Raw genomic sequence first — 16,333 nt, 5'->3', positions numbered from 1 at the left:
GGATAGGAAATGTTAGTTGCTTTAGTGGTTGCAGAACAATAACACTCTCCTGGGTCAGGTTCAGTTCCTTGGCAGCTGGTGTACTGAAGGTTTCCCGTCACTTAAATAAAGCATTGTATGTGGCTGTACTAGAATCAACATATGAAAGCAATAAAATGAGAGAAAATTCACATAAGTACACACAGACAGAATTATGTTGAATATGCTTCATATCTATCTATCTATCTATCTATCTATCTATCTATCTATCTATCTATCATCTATCTATCTTCTATCTATCTATCTATCTATCTAACTAACTATCTATCATCTATCTATCTATCTAACTATCTATCATCTATCTATCTATCTATCTATCATCTATCTATCTATCTATCTATCTATCTATCTATCTATCTATCATCTATCTATCTATCATCTATCTATCTATCTATCTATCTATCTATCTATCTATCTATCATCTATCTATCTATCTATCTATCTATCATCTATCATCTATCATCTATCTATCTATCTATCATCTATCATCTATCTTTAATATAGACCCTATCCTGGCAGATCAACTTAAGCAAATGGCTGATTATTTATATATTATATAAATCTGTATAGGAAATGGGTCTACTGGATGATGCATTAATGCGTGAATTAAGAAACAGAGTCTTCCAAATCTTGCTGAACCAATGCCATCATATGTCTTCTAAGGTTTGCTGGGGATGGGTATTTGAAAGGGTTAACGGTAGACATGTTTGTTCTCAAATAACAGCCTGGAATATTTTATCTAGAATCTCCTATGTATTTATAAGTATAAAATTAATTCCAATTATATCCAAATAGTTTTGCATTTTAAAGGAGAAGGAAAGGTAAAAACTAAGGAAGCTTTATCAGAAAGGTAATATGATGTAAATACAGCCATAAGCACTCACAGAAAGACCCACAGAGTCCTCTATCAAAAGAAACACAGGATTTCTTGTCTCCTTTTTTGTAAACATGTTCTTAGGGAATCTGACTTCCTCTCTCAGAAAAATCATTTATTCCTGGGGCCAGAGTCTGCGCAGCTCTCTCCTCTCTCCTTTCTCCTGCTCCCCCTCCAAAAAGAATTCATAAAACTCACTCCCCCTCCCATCAGTATGTGTGATCTGAGCTATCAAGTGCTAGAGCTGCAGCAGGAAGCTATGAAGACCAAGCTAAAATGGCAGCTGAAATCTTAAACAAACAGAGAAAGCTTCTAGGGCTGTTTACTCAGGTATGGTAAAGCTTTTTGCAGAATAAATATAGCGTTCTAGGTGGCACTAATGTGGTGAATCTATTGGTAGTAAAATGCCAAAATGACTTTCCTTCTCCTTTAAGGCATTAGTTTAATCTCTATATGCATTTTGTAACCCACTACTTTGGCCATGGTGAGCACATTTAATTCCAGCTTTCCAGTGCCAAATAAAGGTTTTATGGAAACAAATGGGCTTTCTTTATTCTTAAAAGAAGTTTGTTTTTTGGTTTTCCTTTTTTTCCCAACCAGATGCTTACAGCCCACTCCTATTGATTATTCAACATGAAACATGAGTCTAGCACATGCGGAATTTCCTTCATGTTGTATATTAATTGTTCCTTAACATAACTATACATGACTTATTGCCTATAGTTGCATATTAGTGTTAATGCATGGCTTTCAGCTTCACAATAACAGTTGTGAATATTACATTCATCTGGCTCTTAATAAGAGATCTGTGGGATATTGTGCGTGGTCAAGGAAACTGAGCCGACACGGAGGGCTTGCATATATGCATAGGGAAACACTGGGACATATTCTTAATACATGCCAGGGCCTGACTTGCATTTCGTTAAAGGCACTTTCAATTTAGTTTCCCTGCCATTTGGCATTTGGCTAGCACATGGTGCAGGAACAAGTCACTTTTGTTGAATTGATTGTTTTGGATTCTGTGGGGAAATGTAATAAAAGTCATTAACGGGAAAAATATTTGCAATATGACAACGGTTTCCTTTGTGCAAACAATATCCTTTGTGTGTATTTAATACGGGCTTTGTGAAGCTACAAAAGTATTTAGCGACTCAACAGGCAGTGGAAAAAAAGATTGTACATTTTCTAGTTTGCACCATTGTGCCGTGTATATTATAACGCTGCGTACTGTAAAATTCCTATTTTTTGAAAGGGCAAATATGCCTCCTTCATTTATTTACAACTTTTATTATATTTTCCTATCAATTTCTCATTTGAGGTTTTGCACAAATTACAGTTCCAAATAGCTTTATGTGTGTGTTTAAACACTGTAATATTATTGTCACTTAGAAAAATAATACACAGTCTTTTCTGTATTATATGTGTGTGTGCCTGTCTGAGCTATACATTTTCTCCTTTTTTATTTGTAACTAGGGTTGCCACCTCTGCCAGCTTTCTTAGCCGGGCAGGGGGCAAGTGGCAACCCTATAAGCTAAAAACATCATACTAATCTGACCAGCAACATAAGCAACATTTTTGGAAAATGCAATATAATAAAGTAATTATGTGCCCTGTTTATGAAAAACAGTCAAAGTTTTAAAAAGTGTTTCTAACCTTGCTTATTCAGAATACTTTGGGGAAGATTTACTAATCCACGAATCCGAATTCTGAATGGGAAAAAATCGTATTGGAAACGAACATTTTGCGACTTTCTCGTACTGTTTGCGATTTTTTCGTCGCCGTCGCGACTTTTTCGTGAATTGTCGCAACTTTTTCGTAGCCGTTACGACTTGCGCGAATTGTCGCAACTTTTTCGTAGCCATTACGACTTGCGCGAATTGTCGCAACTTTTTCGTAGCCGTTACGACTTGCGTGAATTGTCGCGACTTTTTCGTATTGCGCACTAGTAAACGGCGGGCGAACCTTTCTGATTTTTTCGCGACGGCTACGAAAAAGTCGCGACAATTCGTGCAAGTTGTAACGGCTACGAAAAAATAGTGACAATTTACGAAAAAGTCGCGACGGCGACGGAAAAATCGCAAAATACCAATCATTACGAAAAAAACGAATTCAGATGCTTTCGATCCGTTCGTGGATTAGCAAATCGGCCCCTTTGACTTTAATGGAAATATAAACATAAAAATAGAAAATAGATATTGATCCAAATTTGGAAAAACTAAAAAACAAAGTGAAATTCACCTCCCATTGATTTCTAACTCCTCCTCTTTTAGCTGCCAAAAATGTCACATTCAAGTTTTTTGTTTGATAAATTTAAAAAGTTCTGGAAACCCAAATTTAGAAATAATTGCGATCATATTTTTTGCAGTGAAGTCATCAAATCATCAAATTATCGATTTCGATTAAGCAGCCGCTTATAGTACAGACAAGTAGAAATTCAATTCTAATTCACACAGAATTTCTCCCTAATACAAAATTCCCAAGCTTTAATCTCTTGGTTTCCCTATTTCTGTCTCTTCTTTGTAATGTTTAAGTTTAGCTTTTTATGTGCACGTTGCTTTAAGCAGATATATAGTAAAATAAACTAGACTCACATAAATATAAAAGTCTATAAAGATATTGCAGTCTACTCATCATTTTTAATGGGTCTACAATCTCTCAAAATCTCTCAAAACATTTTTGCTAGGACAACTCCTACTGAAGTTTAACATTAGAGTTTTTTTTAATTATTTGTGCTTAAAAAAATGTCAAACATGAAAGTTGTGTAAGTGCTAATTGGAATGAGTTTTAGTGCAAAACAAGAAAATTTGACGGAAAAGGTTTGATTTGGAACACTGATAGATCTGCCCCACAGCGCTGTATAGATAATATTCAATCATTGAAATTAACCCTGACCCAAGTGGAGCTTGCACTTTTGAATTAAGCTATCCAAACATGGATAACTTAATACAATTTTTTTGTATTGTGCTTTTTAAAGTCGTACTTTGATAAATCTGCCCCTAAATGTGACCTCTACATTAGAGCTAGCCTTTCTACTACTTAAGTTTAGGTCTAGCTAGTCTAGCACAGAATTTATTCCATTACCGCTCTGAATACTGAACGAATGCCTTCCATTGCTGTCACTGGTTTATGGGACATGGAACGTACCTTGAACTGCCTTTCATGATGGTCATCTTAGAGAGAAGGGAATATTTGTATTGATTGTTCATTACAATTACATTACAATTGTGTCACAATCTGCTTCACTACAGTATAATCTAAAACTGAGCTATTGGTTTTCTTTTGAGATTTCCTTCAAAGCATGTCACATGTTGACTATATAAATGTACAACATAACTGTAATAATACACCCAGGTGTTTATGAACCTCTTACGCTATGATTTTGAATGTGACTTTTTCAAACCCAGACATTAGAGCTAGTCTTTGTGTTACTTACGTAGACTCTCTAGTTACTTTCCATCACATTCACATCTAGCAATACTATAATATCGAGTGCAAACATCTGAATGTTTGCATGTTAAAAGCTCTCAAAACATCCTTCTGACTTCAACTTAACCTTTTCCCTTGCCATGTTTTGACACCTTTCTAAGCAGTCCCCCATAGGATTCAGTTTTGAAAGTTTTGGTCACAGAAACAGCATTGTTGAAGGCAATTTGCCGTACACTTTGCACTTCTGTCATTCTCTTTCCCCCTCCTTTTCACTTGCGTAAGTGTTTATAGTTTTTGGAAAGTCTCCTGTTAGTTCCACTTGCAAACTTTTGCTGGCTAATAAGGGCTAATGTTTCAATGGTGACAGCTGGTACTAGACTTTCTTAGCGAGCAATTGTACCGGGAAGTGTAAGTTTTGATAACATTTTCAGAAAATGCTCTTAAATCAAGAGCCATCTTGAAAGATGGTTTGACTACAAACAATTCACATATGTGCTCCTATTTCTTTTCCTGAAGGATGTTATCAAAACAAGCTGATGGCAGACAGCTAAATAATGAGGAAATAGATATCGAATGTATTGAGCGACAGTGAGTTTGTTGGAACATTTGCGAAGTGTGCGATCGTTTTACATTGCAGCTTGGTAATCAATCTTTGTTAGAACCTAGTTTCCATTTTTTTTTTGTAACTTTTCAGTCTTCTCTTTCCCTTCACGGTGTACGTAATGGAACATGAGGAGGGCATAATTCGGGCATTTTTACAACTGTTCTGCTTTATCAAACCTAATAAAATAAGATGAAAAATGGAACCATCTTGCAAAAATGTTCTGGCCTAACTGTTGCTATATACTGGCACCGGGCCCAGATCGTTAGTTAAAACAAACATGTAAAATCACTTGCTCAAGTTCCTAAAGAACAACATATTTATATTTATAAGGGGAGTAGTGAATGTGGCTTCAATAATATCATTATTCCTACTGTTTATAAAAATGGCCTTGCTCAGTGCTCGCCAAAGTGAATACATTATTTGTACGGTTGGGATGTTTGGTTTAGTACAGGCCTGAAGAAGAACAAAAGAGCTGTATTGAGTATGGTTCCTACAGGGCCTTACTATGAGCTGCCTAACCGGTCACCCTACTCTTACATCATTGACCATATGCTGTAGCCACCACCTCAACTGATAGATTTTTTAATACAGATGGACACCATTAATAGCAGAAAAAGCAGATGCAAGAGCAAAGACCCGGTTCAAAGCAGGTGTACAGAAAGTAATTGTATCATTATGAAGGGCAGATAAAACAAAGATTTCATTTAAAATATCAGCACCCAAGATCTTTAAAGTAGGGATGCACCAAATTTGAGATTTTTGGATTTGGCCAAGATTAGGCCTGTTTCAGCAGGATTTGGGTCTGGCAGAATCCATGTGCTTATCTATACAATCCAATGTCTACAAGGTGAACAACCCCTTTAATGGAGGTGTATTAAATACCTTCTTTAATTCTATTTATACTGTAGTAAAGGTGCACATTATGTCAGCCAGCAGAGCAAGCAAAATGCAATTTTGAGGGCACGTTTTTTTTTCCACAATGCAGCAAATTTTTTTCCAGAAAGCAAGTGTCATTGGGGCCACAAGCAGGCCACATATATACATTTCAACTTCAAAATTCCTTACATTAGATACAAGAGACTCATATACATTTAACTCATGTTTAGGGGGCCCCTGTATTATATATGGCTGCTATGTGAATATATCCTATACAAATAGTAATAAAGGTGCACATTATGTCAGCCAGCAGAGCAAGAAAAGTGCAATTTTGAGGGCACGTTTTTTTTCCCCAATGCAGCAAATTTTTTTCCAGAAAGCAAGTGTCATTGGGGCCACAAGCAGGCCACATATATACATTTCAGCTTCAAAATTCCTTATGTTAGCTACAACCTACTCATATACATTTAACTCATGTTTAGGGGGCCCTGTATTATATATGGCTGCAAAACAAGCACCATAAAAGTTCATGGAGGAGCCAAATAAGGGCTGTGATTGGCTATTAGGCAGCCTCTATGCACCCTATCAGTTTTATTTGGTAGGAAATCTTATTTTTATTCAACCAAAACTTGCCACCAAGTCAGGAATTCAAAAATAACTCCCTGGTTTGGGGGCACTGAGAGCAACACCCAAGGGGTTGGGGAGCAACTTGTTGGCCCGAGCCACTGGTTGGGGATCACTTCTATACAAATATGATTGATGTGATCTCTGCATTGTGAAAACACATAAATCAGTATGGGATCACTTATCCGGAAACCCGTTATCCAGAAAGTTCTGAATTCCGGAAAGGCCATCTCCCATAGACTCCATTATAAGCAAATATTTCTAATTTTTAAAAATGATTTCCTTTTTCCCTGTAATAATAAAACAGAACCTTGTACTTGATCCCAACTAAGATATAATTACCCCTTATTGGGGGCAGAACAGCCCTATTGGGTTTATTTAATGGTTAAATGATTCCCTTTTCTCTGTAATAATAAAACAGTACCTGTACTTGATCCCAACTAAGATATAATTACCCCTTATTGGGGCAGAACAGCCCTATTGGGTTATTTAATGGGTTAAATGATTCCCTTTTCTCTGTAATAATAAAACAGTACCTGTACTTGATCCCAACTAAGATATAATTACCCCTTATTGGGGGCAGAACAGCCCTATTGGGTTTATTTAATGGTTAAATGATTCCCTTTTCTCTGTAATAATAAAACAGTACCTGTACTTGATCCAAACTAAAATATAATTACCCCTTATTGGGGGCAAAACAAGCCTATTCCATTTATTCAATATTTAAATAATTTTTAGCAGAGTTATGGAGATCCAAATTACTGAAAGACCCCTTATCCGGAAAACTCCAGGTCTCAAGCATTCTGGATAATAGGTCCCATACCTGTACTGCATTCAGCAGGTACCTGTGGAGTTAATGCCATTATTATGTGTCATTGAGGGATATGTAGTATACATGTACATTCTTTGTAAGGCTGAAAATGTGATGGAAATGTGAAAATATGTTTAAGGTATTGCATCAACCACCATCAGAGGAGGTTATTGTAAGAGTAGCATAATGTATAAAAATGTCAAATATCTCTATAGTGCCATTACTGTTAATAATAGCATTATGCCAATGGGGCAACCTAATCAAGTTATATCTCTGCGTATACAACGAGGGGCCTATTTATTATGCTGTGTAAATAACGGTGACAAAATTCGCCACACATCTCCAGGCTTCAACAGCGTAGAAATAGCATTATTTTTTTAGACGGCAAATTTTGCCATTTATTTTACACAGCTTTTTACACTGTTTTTACGGTGAATTTCATTTTACACAGCTTAATATATAGGCCGCTCATTGTTTATGCCATATTACACATAGGGGCACATTTACTAAGACACGAATCTGAACCGAATTGGAAAAATTCCGATTTGAAAACGAACATTTTGCGATTTTTTCGGCGTCTTTACGACTTTTCGGAAATTGTCGCGACTTTTTCGTTACCAATACGATTTGCGCGAAAAAACGCGAGTCATTCCTAAAGTTGCGCAAAATCTGGCGATTTTTTCGTAGCGTTAAAACTTGCGCGAAAAGTTGCGCCTTTTTCGTAGCGTTAAAACTTAAAAGGTATGACGTTTCGCGCAAGTTTTAACGCTACGAAAAAATCGCAACTTTTTGCGCAAGTTTTAATGCTACGAAAAATCGGCAGATTTTGCGCAACTTTCGGAATGGCTACGAAAAACTCGCGTTTTTTCGCACAAATCGTATTAGTAACGAAAAAGTCGCGACAATTTTCCGAAAAAATCGCAAAATACCGATCATTACGAAAAAAACGCAATCGGACGCATTCGGCCCGTTCGTGGGTTAGTAAATGTGCCCCATATTGTACACCATATTATAGAGTTACTAGTGCACCTTGTTGAGCTTGTTCGTTATAGTATATTACTGATCCATTTGCAAATATGCATTTCTTGAGTATATATAGAATAGAATTTCTTTAATAATTCGGGTTCAAGTAATTGATCATAGAGAAGAGCTCAAAAATACCTGTTGTGCTTAGAATTAATATAGTGCCTGGGGAAATCTAATAGAGAAATCAGGACTTTTGAAATGGCATTTTAAACCGTTGCCCTCCTCATAAACAGTAAAAATCATATTCTTTAAATAATACAAAAGCAGCCCAAAGTCAACATATAAATTTAAAAGATTTACTAAGCACACATTTGCCTTCATTTAAGCAGGCCTGAAGTGCAGGACTTTAGTCTATTGAATAAGCATAAAGTGGGAAGGTGCAATTAGACAGGGATATCTATGGCTGCATTAAATTCCTTTTTAGTTTGGGAAATAACTTGGCTTCTCTGAAGTTTTGCCAGAAAATAAAATCCAGCAGTTGAGGATTTCACTGTAATTTGATCCTAATAATGAGATGACAGGTACCAAGCAATTATTCTAGGAGAGCTGTTTTTCCAACTATGTCTGAAGCAGTCTCAAATTCTAATCCCAGTAGAGTTTATTATAAGGAAGAAAAACGCGTTCCTTTTTTTTTACAAAATCAATATATTGGATTTAGTTATGGAATGATAATTTTGAGGTATTTTAACAATTACTTTGCAATGTGATTTTTTTAAAGATGAAATGCTTCAAATATTGATTCAAAGTTCTCAGGGGTTTTTTTTCTTTTGGTGGGAGGGGGGGGTCTGTTTGATCTATCTCTTTTTTGCACTAATTTAGTGTCATTTATAATGAAAAAAATACTGTAGTAACAGCTCAATAGATGGTATAAGATATATCTTAGTATAGACTATACCTTGCTGTGTTAGACATGGTACAAAAGTTACAGTCATCCAGAATCAAATGGGGAAATGTTGGGAATTAGGCATTTGGATATGTCGCCAAATCAAATGGGAAATGTTGGGAGTTAGACATTTGGATATGACACCAAATCAAATGGGAAATGTTGGGGGTTAGACATTTGGATATGACACCAAATCAAATGGGAAATATTGGGAGTTAGACATTTGGATATGACACCAAATCAAATGGGAAATGTTGGGAGTTAGGAATTTGGATATGTCACCAAATCAAATGGGAAATGTTGGGGGTTAGACATTTGGATATGACACCAAATCAAATGGGAAATATTGGGAGTTAGGAATTTGGATATGTCCGCCCAAATTCCAAATGGAAAATGTTGGGAGTTAGACATTTGGATATGTCACCAAATCAAATGGGAAATGTTCGGGTTTAGGAATTTGGATATGTCGCCAAATCAAATGGGGAAATGTTGGGGTTAGACATTTGGATTATGACACCAAATTCAAATGGGAAATTATTGGGAGTTAGACATTTGGGAATATGACACCAAATCAAATGGGAAATGTGGGGAGTTAGGAATTGGATATGTCGCCCAAATCAAATGGGAAATTGTTGGGAGTTATACATTTGGATGATGACACCAAATCAAATGGGAAATGTTGGGAGTTAGGAATTTGGATATGTCGCCAAATCAAATGGGAAATGTTGGGGTAGACATTTGGATATGACACCAAATCAAATGGGAAATATTGGGAGTTAGACATTTGGATATGACACCAAATCAAATGGGAAATGTTGGGAGTTAGGAATTTGGATATGTCACCAAATCAAATGGGAAATGTTGGGAGTTAGGAATTTAGATATGCCACCAAATCAAATGGGAAATGTTGGGAGTTAGGAATTTGGATATGTCACCAAATCAAATGGGAAATGTTGGGGGTTAGGCATTTGGATATGACACCAAATCAAATGGGAAATGTTGGGAGTTAGACATTTGGATATGTCACCAAATCAAATGGGAAATGTTGGGAGCTAGGAATTTGGATATGTCACCAAATCAAATGGGAAATGTTGGGGGTTAGACATTTGGATATGACACCAAATCAAATGGGAAATATTGGGAGTTAGACATTTGGATATGTCACCAAATCAAATGGGAAATGTTGGGAGTTAGGAATTTGGATATGTCGCCAAATCAAATGGGAAATGTTGGGGGTTAGACATTTGGATATGACACCAAATCAAATGGGAAATATTGAGAGTTAGACATTTGGATATGTCACCAAATCAAATGGGAAATGTTGGGAGTTAGGAATTTGGATATGTCGCCAAATCAAATGGGAAATGTTGGGGGTTAGACATTTGGATATGACACCAAATCAAATGGGAAATGTTGGGAGTTAGACATTTGGATATGTCACCAAATCAAATGGGAAATGTTGGGAGTTAGGAATTTGGATATGCCACCAAATCAAATGGGAAATGTTGGGAGTTAGGAATTTAGATATGACACCAAATCAAATGGGAAATGTTGGGAGTTAGGCATTTGCATAGATCAGATATTACACTGATCAGCTAGATGAATCCTTAATATTAAATTTTCCAGTCTCAAGTTAGAAGTTCTATATACATTATATATCATTGTTGAATATATTTTAGTAAAAATATAGAAAAACCAATTATTTTGTTTCATTATTTAGAAAGCATGTACGAGGCTTGCACACTGCAGTGGGTTGGCCTGAGAAAGTTGTAGCCTGTGTGCAAAAACCTTACTATGTATTTTAATCAACCTGGTAATTATGAGACAAATTAGTTTCTGCATACCGTTTTCTTTACTTACCACAATGTGTTGCATGTGTTTATTTATATGCATCTTATGAGATAAAATTGGAGATATTCCTCCCAAGCCGTACTAAAACTGCAAGCAGGTCACACATGCAATGAAACAGTATGCGCCCAGACTCTATAATAATAAAAGAGAATTTTTTAAGAATTATTTGCCATATATCTTTTTTAATTTACTGGCAGTGTAATGATTTATGTAGTGAATACCTGTAAATGTTGCTATAGACTTTTCACATCAGCCAAGTTGAAGCTGTTTCTAGAGTGGAACACGAGTGCATTTGTAGCACTTTGTTTCTATCCATCTTTCTTCGGTATCACTTGTTATTAATTACTGGAACATTTTTTCATCATGCGGAGAAATCGTCAATATTTCCATGGAGGGTATCAAATGTCTGCTTCTGGTGTGCTGATACTGCATTATTGTGTTACATGAGAAATGTAATTTCAATACAATAAATCCAAGATAAGTGAATTTACATATTTTATAAACAAAGGCCATTCCTTGGATCTGAAATTGGGCATAGATAAGTGAGCCCTCAAATGACACTGCCGCTGACTCAAAATTCCAGAATTTAGCGTAGTCAGGGGTGAATAAAGAACTGTGTATTGTAGTTTTTTGGCCACGTGACCATTGTTCAGATCCTCCCCTTCCCTTGAATCCCTTGGGATGCAATGCACATAGGTGCCCCATACTGTGTATTGAAGCCTGAATCCCCACCAGGTCCTCTATACTCCCCTCACTCGCACTAGATCGTCAGTGTTACAGTAATCTCCTGTTCAGTAACATCATTTTGTACAGTTCGTTGTCATCATAAAAATAGGCTGTCAAGAAGCCCCTGTTATATAACTAAAATTCCCCTAAAAATAGCCATTTATCTGCTGAAAAGGTCAGAAGTTGTAATTGAACTGTATGGTTTCTGGTTTCATAACCTCTGATCCAGTTGAAAAAATACATTACAATCTACTGTTTGGGTCACATGTTTAGGCATTATCTATATACTGTTCCATAACTACGAGCATTTGTTCCCTGTTAACAAGGGATGATAAAGTGGACTGTAGTACAGCTAGCTAATGTGGTCTGCAACTCATTTATTGAACTGAGGTCAGGAATGTCCTTGCCCTTTGCTTATATATATAGTTAGTGCCTTAAAACTGAGTGCCTGTCACTCCCCATTGAGCTTTTGTAACCTTAAATCCCTTTTGTTGTCTGTTTATATTAGCTGCAAAGGTGAGAATGGTAGACGGCTATTTCCTCTACTTTTATTTAAAAATGGGAACCAGGGGAACTTTTAATGTCTGTTCAAGTTAAGTTGGATCCCATTTTCTATGGGAATATTTGACTGTGAGCATAACTGTTCTTTGAAATGCCTTTATTTTGCTTCCAGTGTTTAAACTCACATTGGACATGGTTGGGGATTACATGATAAGTACCCAGCTCACTGCACTTCAACAGGACCTTGTATCAGCTGCCGGTTCCACAGCAAGAGCTTATGAATAGGGTTCCCCGCACAAAGCTTCTTTAATGTCCTTGAGCTTTACGAATAAAGCCCAGATCAGATTTGCAAAGGAAAGGTGTTTCCCCAGCATACACATCAGGCTTGTATTGTGCCATGGAACCTACAATCTGGCTATGGTTGACATTTTTTGAGGGCCCTACCAGGATACATGAAAACATTCTGGTGGCAACCTCAAATTAACATTCTTTTATAAATATGTCCCATGCTGTGTTTTCATCATTGTTGTGAATGGTCCTTCAAGCAAACAAAAAGAACTATATTATGCCCACTACACCCTTTGTATATTACCTAGGACCTAGGGCTAAGTTACCAATGAAGGCAGCTGCTTGCACAATAGACTCTATGATTACATTAGAAATGGTTGCTTTATGATTGCTTGTTAGGTTGAACTGATCCTCATAATGCCCCTGGGATGTGTCATAGTCAATCAAATCAAACTGATGATGTTTGTTACAGATTTACAGTTGGTCTGACCCTAAACCTTGGACTACTTGCTCATCCCTAGTCTAGTTTTTGTCAAATTTATCTTGACTGATCTGACCTCAGATTTTGGACTCTTTTCTTATCTTCAGTACATTAGTGATGCCCATAAGAAACTAATTAGATAGCAGTCTCACAAGCCCATAGATGTGCATACAACTTCAGCAACATCTGAAGGTCTGATAAAGACCACCTTGAATTAATCTTCCAGTCACTTGGGAAGCCTGGAACACACTTCATCTATTTATGGAAAACAAACAGTGGTGGTTAAAACACCCTTGTCATGTACTGTTTTTCTTTCAGGGAATTGACATTATAAAGTTTTGTATATCATTCTTGCACATACAGTTCAAGTAGTTCTGGAAGTCCTCGACATTTAATCGTGTATTTATTCCACCTCTGTTTTATCAACATTGACATATAAACCAGTTAAATAGCATGATTGCCTATGCTCTAAAATGATACTTATGGGCAATCCACTAAAACTGTAAGTAATTTGTTTCATTTACTATAAAAAAAAAACTTTTTTATGTTTGGTGGGAATTCTTGCAATAACATATCTGTGTTTTATGGAAAAGGGGGGCATTTATTTGAACAAAGCTAAGGTTGGGTTGATTTTTTTGCAAGTGGATAAAAACATCCCCAGATGGGTCTGTTTAGATCTGTGAGCTTAGAAAATTATATTTTGGTTAAGAAATATGGAATAGATATAGATGTGCCTGTTTCTGAAATGAATATACCTATTTCTTTTAGAAAAAGAAACAAAATATATAAATTACACTAAATGGTTCAGCATGGTGAAACCTGGGCTTCTGGGCTAACCTGGGCTTCTGGTTGCCAACCCTGCGGCACAGATCTGCGTTTCACCACTAGGTTCACTTTTACATAGGCAGGTTGAGGCGGTTGGGGAGATGCAGGGTCATGAGTGTGTCAGTGGAAGACTGGTGGGCCCCTGCCATTGTGGGCCCTGCTGACCAAGACCCAAATATCTACCGGGAAATGCTAGCACTCCCACACCCGATTGGCTTAGCTGTGAGCAAGGTAGATGGTGGGGGATAGTGGTGGTGGCAGCAGCATGGTGGGAAGGGGGTTGCAACTGGTGTGGATGGCCCCTGAGTTGGCAGCCCTAGAATGGGCCCTGGACACCCCAGACCAACACCGTGCAGGGTAGATTATGCTGGGGGCTTCTAGTTGAAAAACAATAAGGGGGATACGCTGTTCAATGAAAAGTTGCTTCTCCTTTGATTATTTTTATTTCACAGGTAAATTTCAGATCAATACGTCTTAGAGCTTTGTTAGGAAACATGTGTCTGGGTTCCTCTCTACCAGTATGGGCTGAATTAAAGGGGTTGCAAAAGAAAGTTTATGTAGAAAAGAAACAGCAGGACAGTGATTATATACAGGTATGGGATCCCTTATCCAGAAAACTCCGAATTACTGAAAGTTTGGGTTTATTTAATGGTTAAATTATTCCCTTTTCTCTGTAATAATAAAACAGTACCTGTACTTGATCCCAACTAAGATATAATTACCCCTTATTGGGGGCAGAACAGCCCTATTGGGTTTATTTAATGGTTAAATGATTTCCCTTTTCTCTGTAATAATAAAACAGTACCTGTACTTGATCCCAACTAAGATATAATTACCCCTTATTGGGGGCAGAACAGCCCTATTGGGTTTATTTAATGGTTAAATGATTCCCTTTTCTCTGTAATAATAAAACAGTACCTGTACTTGATCCCAACTAAGATATAATTACCCCTTATTGGGGCAGAACAGCCCTATTGGGTTTATTTAATGGTTAAATGATTCCCTTTTCTCTGTAATAATAAAACAGTACCTGTACTTGATCCCAACTAAGATATAATTACCCCTTATTGGGGGCAGAACAGCCCTATTGGGTTTATTTAATGGTTAAATGATTCCCTTTTCTCTGTAATAATAAAACAGTACCTGTACTTGATCCCAACTAAGATATAATTACCCCTTATTGGGGGCAGAACAGCCCTATTGGGTTTATTTAATGGTTAAATGATTCCCTTTTCTTTGTAATAATAAAACAGTATCTTGTAATTGAATTAAGATATACATAATCCTTATTGGATGCAAAACAATCCTATTGGGTTTATTTAATGGTTTATTGATTTTTTAGTAGACTTAAGATATGGAGATCCAAATTACGGAAAGACCCCTTATCCGGAATACCCTTGGACCCGAGCATTCTGGATAATGGGTCCTATACCTGTACATTTCAGTGAAAATAATATAAAAAGAGTGAAAAGAGGGAAGAAAATAACTTCACAGTGCTCATTCAGAAATACCTCAGGCCAATGCAGGTTTTCCCAGGCGGAACAATTTCCTCTCCCCCAGTGAATTAACCTTTCATTCTCCTTTAAAATTGTCCAAAATAGTTATGACAAATAAAATTCATAGAATTCATAGAGAATCCCACACTTATGTTTCCTCTTTGATACATTGAAGAATGAAGATCACCGAGGCTCAGTACTTTTTCCCTTTAGGCACATTCAAATGAGAAATTATTATTTTTAAAATAAATGGTATAATTATGAAGGCATATCCATGGCCAAGGACAGCAGAAAAGGACAGTGAGGTGGATCTGCTTAATATAAATATGATATTTAACAAGAAAGGTTGGTGCCTATTAGAATTTATTTCAGTATAAGTTTATAAATTAATCCTTACTGCAATTCATTTTAATACATCTGCTCTTTAGTAATTAACCATTTCTGTTTAACAATTCAAAACTACAAGCCAAAGAAAAAGTCAGGCAGAAATTGACATGAAGCAGACGTGTCAGTCAGTATAGAGTGCAGGCTATCACATATATTATTGTTTTGCTATCCAATTAGGGGGACATGTAACAAAAACAGGTGGTAAGTCACAAAGACATGCTTTGCGTTGGCATTTTACCATAAACAACACTGTGTATTTTGCTGAAACCCTATAAAAATAAATGATTATATATATGAAAAATAAATGACTATAAATGTGTATATATATGAAAAATAAATGGCTATAAATGTATATATATATTTAAATATGTAGTCGATTGCAGAAGAATTCAGACCCTTGAACAATTCTGTAATTTTACTGAATAATACATTGTAGTTAGAAATTGTGTTTCTTTTCAAAACCCCACACCCACCGTGCCCTCAGTGACGTGTGGTAACAGTAGTAATGATGAGCAAAATAATTCGCCAGACGTGGATTCGGGGCAAATTTCTATGTTTCGCCATTGGCAGATTTTTTGTGTGAAATGGACAGCAAAATTCATAGTGGAAAAATTT

The 16,333-nt window shown here is 36.5% G+C and overlaps 1 protein-coding gene across 2 annotated transcripts in view; it reads left to right on the top strand.

Moving 5' to 3' along the window:
* epha3 (EPH receptor A3) overlaps positions 1-16,333 on the top strand; it is a 211,827-nt gene that overhangs the window by 78,499 nt on the left and 116,995 nt on the right. The window lies entirely within an intron of this gene.

The sequence above is a fragment of the Xenopus tropicalis genome, chromosome 2 (assembly GCF_000004195.4).
Source record: "Xenopus tropicalis strain Nigerian chromosome 2, UCB_Xtro_10.0, whole genome shotgun sequence".
Lineage (NCBI taxonomy): Eukaryota > Metazoa > Chordata > Amphibia > Anura > Pipidae > Xenopus > Xenopus tropicalis.
Note: the sequence above shows the minus strand (reverse complement) of the source record. Positions and strands in the feature narration are given on the sequence as shown.